This window comes from Pararge aegeria, chromosome 1 (genome assembly GCF_905163445.1).
Source record: "Pararge aegeria chromosome 1, ilParAegt1.1, whole genome shotgun sequence".
In the NCBI taxonomy this organism is placed as follows: domain Eukaryota; kingdom Metazoa; phylum Arthropoda; class Insecta; order Lepidoptera; family Nymphalidae; genus Pararge; species Pararge aegeria.
In genome coordinates, this window is record NC_053180.1 from 6,326,072 (window position 1) to 6,338,460 (window position 12,389).

The following is a 12,389-nucleotide window of genomic DNA, read 5'->3' on the forward strand; positions in this document are numbered from 1 at the left end:
AAAAAGATTAATTTAAGTGGGGACCCACATTTTATACGATTATAATAATCAGGATTTATTAATTGCATTATTTGCACGCGAAACTAATTTTACTTATCAATTAATGCATAAGAAAGACAAAAGAAAATAAACCTGTACCTAATTACGTATTAGTATACAATCATCAACCATACTTATCGTTTTAGTCATTACCTATTACGTCCCTAGGCATTTTTTGACAGTTTGTTGTAACCATATGTACCTATTATTACTTAACAGAGGTACCGATTTCATATTTATGTTAAACAAATATCTAAATAATTGCCTTCGAGACCCCAATAGATAGTAAAAAGTAAAGATAATATTCCTTCCTAGACATAGGTATCACTCACATTTGTTGTTTACACAGTATTGGTCATATCTGATAATAATTATAGTTTCCTATACAGACGAACACCTTTACACGATATCTGAACCGTTAACTAATACAATCTTTCCACGTTAAATAAACATGATTTGTTAGGTAGGTATCTACCAAAGTCCGTAATTCAAAAATATGAATAGTAACCTACCAACCTGTATTAATATGGCATTACTCATTATGTTTTTCGTATGTTTCATTGTGTTACCCTGAAAAAAAGATTCTTACTATCTTTTAATTATCAAATATCGATTAATGTCATGGCAAAAGATAAAATAGTGCTTTATTCTAACAAAAAGTACGTACCTAGGTACCTATTTTAATGAAAAATAATTCTTTACAGTAACTGTGAAATATAAACAGTACTGAAGCTACTACTTGGTTATTCGTAAAAGTTGGTTTAAATCTTAATCCTTTCCAGTCTACCTCACTAGGTACCTAATGAACAATATGCATACTATTAAATAAACAGTAGGTAAGTATCTGTTTAATCTTTAACGTGAATATTATATTTGGAGATACGAGATCATAGCAAAGCGCAAACATTGACCACGTGTTGACAGATCGAAGGGCGTCATGTTTGTTTAACACCATTTGACCGATTACCAAAGGTCAGCCTCCCTGAGATGGACAGAACGAATTTCCGACTATACGTAGGTAAATACCGCAAGAAACAGCTTTATTTGAGAGGCTATTATGTATCAAAAACAGTATAAATAATAATTATTGAATAGTTTATCACCATCCTCTTCAACTTATTAATGTTTTAATACTGTGCCTGCAGCTTAATCCCACCATGCTGCTGGTGGATACGTGGGTACCTTGTTAATCATTAATTGCGTTGGTTTTACTGAATATTTACAGAGTCACACCTACAAGTACCTATCTATATATATTAAATTTATAAATTATCAAACGCCTACTGCCATCAATATATATGTAGTATAGATACATAAGGATAATATCTCTAATCTAAGTAACGTGAATAAAAATAATAGATACAGCGAACATAATAGTATTAAAAAATTATATTATAGATAATGCGTCCTAAATAATGATTGATTAAAATAAAACGACTGGTTTGGGCATCTCCATATTATCATTACGCACTCTCAATCATCCACCTGAACTCGCCCGCCGGACAATCTGTAGCAGGACGACGAAACGATCAACGCTATCTGTCTCACTCTTTCCCGTCCCCCGTGAGATGCGCTCTCTCCTTCTCCCCGCGCGCCCGGCCCGTCCGTCGCCCTCGACCAATAGGCGGCCATCTTCTGCTCCCCCGAGAGCAGAGCGACAGTGCGTACTCTCATCACGATCACAAGGAGACGACATCTCGCCGCGCGAGGTTGTCGTTCCCGCGAAAGATGCGCATCAAACACGAGTGACCGATACATATAAATTACTAGTGCCTTAGAACTTTTAAGTGTTAATGAGACTATTTTATAAGAAAACAATCTGTGTTCAATACGAGTTATCGTGTTAAGTGAGAGACTGGAAGGAGACTTCGGAAATTGGACTTTTTGTTACAATTATTTCACCTGCTGTCCGATAGTGTGAAAATTATCCACGATTGGGTAAGTGACAATAATATGATTAGATTACGATGCAAATTATCGTTTGTTACGGCTGGCGTTGTTCCATGTTTATATTTGGGTGCCTAGGTTCCTTATTGTGAAGAGTAGCGCAGTGCATTTAGCGGCAAGCTAATGCTTTGTCGTTTCTTGACCTCTGGCGATGAGTTCAAATGTGTGATGTTGCAAAAATAATTTTAAATCGATTTTTTGACAATAATCCGTAATAAAACTGGTATTCGCGATAAATTCTGGTTGTAAGCGATAAACGAATTTTGAGCTTATTTAAGTGGGAATTAATTCGTAGAATATTTTAATTATTTTCATAAAGCTGAATTATTTTTTTGTGTAAAATGTGTAACAGTTATTTTATTTGTGCTTTGTGTATCTAAATTAGAGATACCATACCTAAAGAAATTTTTATTTATCAATTAGTAGGTTAGTCCTAGATATAGGTACACCAACATTTCGCAGGCGATGAGAAATTGAATTCTTTATTATCCAGAATTATTTTTTTACCGACGGTCTTTTCATCCCTAAAAGATTTCAAAATGACTATTCACTTGGACGAATTTAGGAAAATATTTTTCCATCGGAACTGTGAATAATAACTAATACTGCGTCATTTAATAATATTTATTAATTTTAGGACTAATCTAAAGCTGAAGTTTAAATTTATTAATAGGTATATAGGATATAGGATATAGTATAGGTAGTTAGGAACCTACTGTGTCATGAAAATTGTGTTAAATTATTAAAAAAAGGTTTATAACCTAAAGAAATCAATCAGTAGGAAATTATTCCTATGAGTAGAAAAAATTATTATATTTAGATAGGTATGCACCTACCTTTTTAGTTTATGTCTGAAAAAGGAAGCATCCTGTACCAAATTAAACAAAAAAAAATTGTTTTAAGATGCCTACCTCAAAAAATAATTAAATAAACATGTAATTATTATAGAAAAATTTCAAATATTTAGTTGGGAGTTTTATTATTCATAGGTAGATTTACCTACCTTTTCCTATAAGATTCTTGTAAGAACCAGAATCCTTGTGGTTTATACTTTTTTTTAACTAGGTATGTAGGTAGTTAAATTTATTTAAAAAACCAACCAGCGTTAAACATTTTTAACAAAGAATACTTAAATTATCATAAACAACTTAAGGTACCTTACTACGTACGTAGCTATAAAAAGTTACATTACAATAAACTTTTAACTTTGGTGGACCGCGGCTAGTTATTAGTGGATAGCGCACTTCCTTTTCTCATAGCCACTTACATCAGGTGAGCTTCGGGTGCAGCGCTCAAATCCACAAAAAAAATACAAGTAAACAAAGCGACGACAACGGCTTTAAACCTTTTGAGCGGCTCTCGATAGCCTATACAAAACTGAAAAACCGTTTTAGGTGACAGCCGTGTAATATAACAAAAATAATTATTATAACAAGATTGCTTCGTCCATTTGTGGCTTACAGGCGTAAACATAAATATGTATGAACCTGCTCTGAAATTTTGTAAAGTATTATTGCAAAAAATAAAATTAAAATAAACTTCTCCTCCTAGCGGTTAAAAACTCCGAAACCTTCGTACCTATTTGTTTTTACCCCTTTTATTATACGTTCCTTAGGAAGCCTTTCAGCACAGAAAAACATACCAATTCGATTATTAAGCGATGACGTGATAATTTCATAACGCTATTTTCCAATAATCTGATTGGTCTATTCCTACCTGACTTAGGGCAACTTAGCTCATCTCCGCTTCTCTGGTAACGTTCAGCATTATAAACTGCCAATTTACGTAATATGCTCAAAAATAGCTTCATAAGGAAGCTAAAGAGACTCCGCGGGCGATGGATAGAACTACGAAATCGGAAGTATCAAAGTATCTGTATCACTCGAAATTAATAATCCATTCAATCCAAATTCTTAAATTAGCAGATTCAAGTTAGTAGTGATCCTTTTCCTAGTTTTTCTCTGTAGATAAGCGTGCTAAATGCTATCTTACATCATAAGATTTTGAATTGAAAAGTATAACTTATATATAGTGTAAGATTATATAACTTATATATAGCGTAACCAATCCGTAATATTCTCGAAGGCGTGTGAAGTCCACCAATCCGCACTGGGCCAGTGCGGTGGACTACATCTTTAACGAATGTAATGGGCCGGTAAAGAGTTGAGGTGATGATAATATAGCGTAAGTGGTTAAATCGAAAATGAGTAAGTACATCTGACATAGTTCTTTCGTAGGGAGTTCCAAAATCCGTGGTCCTGGGCCGCTTGTTTCCAGCGGCTTCAGGCGTCTCGTTTGATCTCGTCTGTTCACCTCGTTAGTCACTCAACAAGCGATGGAGAGAGCTATGTTGGGAGTATCTCTACGTGATCAAATCAGAAATGAAGATATCCTTAGAAGAGGCCAGTATATCTGTAGGTAATTATCTGAAAAGCAGCAATATCGAGATGAGAAGCTAAAGTAGCATTGGGCGAGGCGCATAAATTGGAGAGTGGATTGTTAGAGTCCTAAGGAGTATCGACTCCGCACCGGAAAAAGCAACGTTTGTGGACTCTCCCACTAGGTGTACAGCCTACACAACAGAAAACCAAGGTGGTGGCAGTAAGTCTGAAACCAAGCAGCACAATACCATGAAGTTTGAAAAACAAGGGGGATAAATGATAATATGTCCAATAGTGGACATCGTTCAATCAGTGGAAATGTTGATGAAACTACAATTCGTTTCTTAAGTTTGCCAATAGTATTTATGGTAGATTAGTATAGGGTATATATGTATAACTAATATATCTAACTTTATAATTAAGCTCAACCTTGCCAACTTCTTCGTTTTTCTTCGTTAACTCTGTTAGTTGTCGTGCAATTACCTACCTGAATTATTGTCTATTGGTTTTTATTTGCTAAGAAATTTCAGTGCCTCAGGGATATTGGGGGATGGTTCACCCCATGTCGCATTATTATAACAAACAAGTGGAAACCACTGACCCTTATTTTAGTAGAATCTTCAGTCAGAATGTGAAGGGTATAAGGACGACCTGCCTCAGAGTTTTACAAACATTATGTAGAACTCTGAGGCAGTTTCCTCACGATGTTTTATTTCACCGTTAAATCAAGTGATTATAAATTACATAAAACGCACGTAACTCCAAATAGTTGGAGATGCGTTCCGGGGATCGAACTCGGAACCCCTTGAAAGAAAGCCGTAATCTTCCCCATTTTGAATATAAAATCAAGTTAACAATAATTAATTAGACTTGTCAATTCTTTAATTAGACAAGATGTCAATAATAAACAAGAACTCGACGAGACGTGTTCCAATCTAAAACTTCTCATATTACGACAAAAGATAATTCATACAGATTTTGTAATATTCACTCTCAATGCTGCGAACACTCCGTATCTCTAGCTCGTGCACTTGAGATACAAAGACAATTACGAGATAACTTGGAGATGAATTGTGATTACTGCTATCGGAGAGCTACGAGTATGATTGTTGTTTCTCAAGTTGTTTTTTTAGTGATAAAGTGATTGCGCTTGGCCACGATCTCACCTGGTGGCAAACGGTGACTTGATAGGTGGTAGTATTTTTAATCGGTTTCAACATAGAATCCTAAGCGTGATGATATGAATATTGTATCACTAGATGTTGCCCGCGTTCTTGGTCCGCGTTTATTACAATCTGTTACAATTCCCGTGAGATCCGTTTGATCTCCAGGCCTAATAAGCCTATGTTATAGTCCGTCCTTTCGACTAACTCTATGCCATGGCCACGATCGCACCTGGTGGCAAACGTTGCCTTAATAGGTGGTAGTATTTATAATCGGTTTCAACACGTCTAATCTTAAGGATGATGACATAAATTTATTGTCAATAGATGTTGCCCGCGTGCTTGGTCCGCGTTTATTACGATTTGTTCCTACGGGAATTCTAACAAATCGTTGAAACTGCCTCAGAAAAAACCACAAAACCCAAAACACCAACAAAATAAGAGTTATATCAAGAAATTAGGGCCACTGCTTTTAAGGCCGGGAAAACATCCGGATGTTTTCCCGGCCTTAAAAGCAGTGGCGTGCACTTCATACGGTTCTTAAAGCACTGCCTACCCTAATTTTTTGATATAACTCTAATTGTAGAAGGTTTTTTCTATTTTATGCCATCTTCCTGCTTTATGCCTACCCTGTTCATAAAATGTATGCACGTCACTGCTAAAAAACCTATGTTACTCTCCGTCCTTTCTACTAACAATATGCAAAAATTTAAGTTCAAGGTACATACCTCCTTTCTTTTAGAACTGAAGGATTTAATAACGAGAGTGGGCATCTCCACTTTCCTAACTCCAACGAGCTCTATATCTTTGCAAAATCATGCTAACCACTAGACGATAGCCAAATTTCGATAATCTCAATTGTGATTGGCTGTACTTTAACTTAAATTGTATTGTAGCCAATAGGGTCGAGTAGCAGCCAATCAGGAAGCATTGTCGCTGCAATATTTCCGTATTAACCTGCCTAGTATTTCTTTCATTTTATCATCATCCTCTCGAGCGAAGGATGGTCAACTAGGTACCTACTTTGCATAATATAGGTCTTCATTTGATTCCCATAGACAACATTCCTTTGCCGACGCTTGATACAAAATCTGGAGTTTCTCTGTCAGTCGCTTCGCTTTTTTTATTCCTCTAGAGCAGCTTGTGCCCTTGACTACAATCTCACGTGGTGGTAAGTGATGAGTGAGATGGCAGTCAAGGGCTAAATTGTATTGAAATCGAATGACAAGACCAAACCTGTCTACCTTGACGTGATACGATTAGGCATATTGATGCAAGAAAAAGGTAATTAAAAGCTTATACAGTAATTAATGAGCAATTAAGCACGTGATTCGAAGCCGCGGGACAAAGCGTCTTCCGGCGAATTCGACAAAACGGTATTGTACCGTCATTCCGGGCTTTACTGACCGCAAATCCAAGAAACCGCGAGCCAGGAACTATGTTTATTTAGGCCATTCTTTACCAAAACCATCGTAAGTACAACTCTTGTACGGGAGCTATTGTTATGGGCTCGACCTTAAGGAAAGTATATAGTAATAATTCTCTAGCGCGATGCAGGATGTTGTGGCGCCATCTAGTTAAGTTATGCGGAGACCGACACATTTTATTACATCAGCTAAGATATAAAAGCTTTGATAGCGTAAATTACGAAGCTCTTTAACAGCGATTTGGCTCCTATCGGTAATTTTGGGTGAATTGGATAGCTTTTTAATGTATATTTCCACTCGTCAGCTTCTCAACTGGATATCAACTGTATCCTTGCAAAAAGTCACGTCAATCCGCTGCTCCGTTGCTGCGTGAAAAAAAGACAAACTAAAAAAAACTGAAGTATTCTTGATTTGTTTTTCTGTATTTAAGGAACAAATGGCTCATTTGCTAAATCGACCGCGATGGTTAGAATTCGTGGACACCTTTGCAGAGAGTGCCTAACGAGTTCTTATTAAAGGTAAGTTTAAACTACCCTATCAGGGCTCTTTTTGGTCGGATCATGTTAGCGTAACCTTCCAGCTCCGTCATAAGCTGGACCACGGTACTAAATTATTGTATTGAAACCCACGTTGCAATGGTATGCGGATTTTCAATATGGATGCCATCAAGTACTTGAAAAATGGATTACAAAACTGACCATGGTTAAAACTCACCAATAATGACTAAGGTGCTACAAACAGAATCAATTAGTCTCATTATCAGTGATAACAGACAAGGATTTCACCTGTTATCAGTGCAGACGTGATCGGTCCACAATACAGCTAATCTACAATTACATATACTTTATGTGAATTTGTCAAGTTTCTTACAAATGTCCTCTCGACAAGATAAGGAATAAGATAAGAATTTTGAATTAAAAATATTTAAAAAGACCGACATCCATAATAACTACAGGTAAAGTAAAAAATATTGTTTATGGCAAGTTTGTGAAATATCAGTAGGCTAAACCCAGTGTTAGAAAATTTGCACGCGGTGTAAAACACCCGTGATCTTGTAGATCATAGTTATTATTCTTAATTATATTTAATAATCGTTAAAGCCCACCAACCCGCTTGCGAACAGCGTGGTTTGTCTATGCTCCTAAAACCTCCCCTTCGATGAAAGAAGAGGCCGGTTCCCAGTGTAACATTAATAGGCTTACGTCAATCGATCTAAGGTCAGGTTTCCAAATTCGGTCATAAGCATTGATTTACTGATACATAAGAATCTGTTGTAAACTTTACGTCGGTGTGTTAATACGAGTTTACAGTGCTATACTTAAGACAAAAGCTTACAATAATTTATGAAATTTCATGTTTTTCTATGCATTCCTCTGTTAACGTATAATGCATTGTGTGTTGAAGAAAATCTCTCAGAAACTATTATTATCTCTGCATGGTGCTAAACGTTCACACGCTGATTGGTAGATTGTGAGTTTTTCACCGAAATTCTTTAAAATAATACATCTGAGAAAATTATAATTTTCGCCAATTATTAACTAATAGCTCCTATATATCTTCAGGAATTAAGTTAAAACTTTAATTACTGTGATTCCTTTAATGAATTAACATTTTAAATGGAGTCGCCTAATTATGGGCCATATCAAATATGGCTAAGGAGCTTAATGCGATAAAAAGCGTGTAGGCGTCTCTCTATCTATTTTTTTAGTATAAACACACCCCGGTGGACAATTGCCCAACAGTTGCCCAATTCGTCTTCCCAGGCTACAAAAGAATTCAGCAAATTACATAAATAATCAACTCAAATAAGGACAATAACCAAAAAAAAAAACTACAAACATTCATACACATAAATAACATTGCAGATTACCCACTCTCTAATAACATTTTAAATTTTTTTACGGAGCTGACGCAGTGGGGTGTGAAATATGTCTAACTCCGAATTAAAATAATATCTAGTATTGTCGCATCATCATCATCATCACTTCAAACGATTAAAGTCCACTGCTGGACATAGGTATTTTGTAGGGAGTTCCAAAATCCATAATCCTAGGCCGCTTATTTCCAGCGGCTCCCAGCGACTTCCACCACTTGTTTGATGTCGTCGGTCTTATTGGGAGCCGACCAACGCTGCATTTACCTGTACGGGGTCGCCATTCCAGCACCTTGAAACTCCAACATTCATCGGTTCTCCGAGCTATGTGCCCCGCCTATTTCACTTTGGCCTACTTAACATTTTCACTTTTCTCCGTTCATAAAACATGTCCTGCCCAGCTAGCTGTGAGAGAAACTATTCTAGGATCAACGGATCTACCAGAACCCAGCTTAACTTGGTTGCATGCACATAGTTTTATTATACTAGAAGTAAGGATCATAAATAGGTACTCAATCAGACCTTCCTACGACCTTTCAGATTTCAGTGGGTGTTGAGTTATTGCTGAGGTTTCTATGGCCGCGTTGAAATGCCTACTACAGAGTATGGACAAGGCCGCGTCTTATTAGATTCAAGTTAGAATCTCAATTGTAATCCAATTATCCGAGACATATTTTACTGTTGACCTTATAAATGGTACAAAATCGGAAAAATCAGCCAATCAACAACCCATTACCGGTCGATTACAAGACGTACTACTTAGATTTCAGGCGCCCTTGAGAATATTATGGAGAACTTGCATGCATGTTTCCTCTCGATGTTTTCCTTCACCGTTGAAGCATGTGATATTTAATTTCTTAAATTACAAAACTCCGAAAAGTTGCGTGCCGGTGATCAAACTCGGCCCCTCCGAAAGTCAAACCAAAGCCTACTTACTTAATAAATTGCACATCCAGCAACGGGAAAGTGCCCGTTGACAACAAGAAACCATTTGCCGTCCTAACACCCATATAGCGACATATTGTTACCAGTGGTATAAGGTATCCTGATATCTCAACTTTTCCCGTGTAAGTTTACGCGAAACTCGCAAACAAAAGACAAAGGGAGCCGGCAAGGCGGTGCCTTTGAAGCCTTACACTTTACTTAGAATCGTGTAAGAATTGTAATACAATATTTATTACTATCTTAGCATTGTCGATAAGCCGTTTGAGAGGCCGAGTGTTATGTTTTATGGTTCTGATTTGTATTATGACCTAATGCAATGACGTTTTGGCTATGCATCAAACTTAAACTGACATAATATCTAGCCGCACAATCAAGTATCTTTTCCAACAAGTTATAATCATCATATCAACCGATTGCCGACGTCCAATTTTGGACAAAGGTAAGTTGTAGTCCCCGGCCGCTTGTTTCTAGCGACTCCCTGCGACTGTCAACCTCCTTGGGACCCTAACGTCCATCGGTTCGCAGTGCTATGTCCCCCGCCCATTGGCACATCAGCCTAGCTACTTTTACTGTTCAGCTGATCAATAGTAATTACCAACCATGCCTCTGAAGTATAGAACACCCTGATTCAAACTCAGCAAAGCGTCTTCGCCAACGAGGATAAGGTCCCACTTTCTGACGTCATCCGGAAGTGGGTCTTATCCACGGTCACAGTACAATAAACCTAGACTATCTAAACATCACCATAGGCCAGGAGTTGAGTTCGAATCGATCCGAACATCACTGGCGGCGCCCTTAGGATCGACGTCTTCTCTTCACCCCCTTGATGTCGTCGAGCCTGGCAAGCTTCGCGTTCGGCCAGTTCCTCCCCGGCGACACTATTGGTTATCAGGTGATCAGCTACTGCCCATCCGAACAACAACAATAATAAAAGGCATAAGTCACAATATCTTAATTGGACAAAAGCGACTTTCAGAACAGAACAGACGTAATTTCTACATTGTAAATGGCTTACGATTGTCCGACAGTTTTTGATTGATTATTTGTAATAACCTACGTGATCGGACGATGGCGCATACAGTAAGATATAATCTTAATAAAAAAAAAATGATTGCAAACAAGCGGAAAATTTAAGAAAGGAACGCATCTTTTTTCAGTTAGCTACGAAAATCTAAATTTAGGTATACTTATCAATATAAATATTTTACTTAGATTTTATTGGATAACTAAAACCTATTTATTAACACATTCACCTAACTTTGCAAATTGTTGATGTTTTCTCATTGTCCTTAGACTTATTTCATCATCATCATCATTATCATTTCAACCGATTGAGCTGGACTGAGGTCTTTTGTAGGGAGTTCCAAAATCAACGGACCTAAACAGCTTGTTTCCGGTGGCTCCAAGCTACTCGCTTGATGTCGCCTGTCCACGTCGTTGCGGGGACCTTGGGACCCCCAACTTCCATCGGTTCTCCGGGCTATGTGCCCCGCCCATTGCCACTTAAGCTTCGCGACAATCTGGGTATAAGACACTCGCTGGATGGAAGACGTATCTGGATCATAATTATTTATAAACTCACTGATAGTAATATCTATCAATCAATAAAATAAAAATAAACTATAGTTCACCATAACCTAATTAAAAGCGAATTCTATGTAATGCAAAATAACCCCTGAAGTTTTCAGGACAATGGTTGCGTAGTAAAATACCACGATCGCATTGCTCCTAAATGAACTTAAGCCTTAAAACAAGGAGTGTTAGGTGCATTTTACTCTAACATACGCGTTTCGATATTCGAAAACGACTACGTGTGCCGTGCATATTTCTTATTAAAGGTACTGCAATGCGTCAATGAAACGTCTCTCTGAAAGGGAATAAAACCCACTAAGCGTAAAGTGAGGAATTGAGGTAATTATTGACTCTCACACAAATAATAGGTATGTACTTGGTAGAAATTACGAACACTTACTCATCACTCTGTAAACATCGAAAACAATACAATCCTAAACCAGCTTGCTTGCTTTGTAAAACGTATAATAATCCGACATGCTTCATTGATGCACCCATAAGCCACAGACTAAAAGAAAAACAGAAGCATTATGTTATAACAAGCGTACAAAAAGATTAAATCGAAAACAGCGTTGAAGAGAATCATTTTAATTTATTATTTAATTTTACGAGAGATTTATAAGCTCGCGCTTCACCACAATCGCCCCTGTTGAAAAGTACACTAAGAGGTAATAATCTGAATAATTTTTCATTTAATTGAAAAAGAAAGGGTCCGTTTCGGTAAATAATTACGTCTTAAACAGAAAAATTTTGAACCGTCATCAGCATTACAGTAACATACTGATGTCGAATATGTTCTTTTTTAATAGGTTCTGTGTTTTGTTTGTTCTCAATTATGTCTTCCATTTTAATATTTAGTCTGTGCCCTAAGTAAGAATGCAACAAGTGATCCGACTGGCGAACATATGCCGTTCACTTTGAGCGACCTATTATGGACAAGACAATACGTGTTAATAACCTGCCTGTGGTATGCCAGTGCCTACTGTGCTGCTAACATCGAGTTACGATCATATCTATCACGAACTTAAGCTTTTATACAGAC

General features: G+C 37.1%; 1 protein-coding gene across 1 annotated transcript in view; it reads left to right on the forward strand.

The window, feature by feature from the left end:
• Positions 1 to 1,735: 1,735 nt before the first annotated feature.
• LOC120637362 (zinc finger protein Xfin-like) overlaps positions 1,736 to 12,389 on the forward strand; it is a 41,085-nt gene continuing 30,431 nt past the window's right edge. The window contains exon 1 of the mRNA XM_039909178.1: positions 1,736 to 1,977. The gene's annotated coding sequence lies outside the window, so the exon portion shown is untranslated. The remainder of the gene's footprint in view (positions 1,978 to 12,389) is intronic.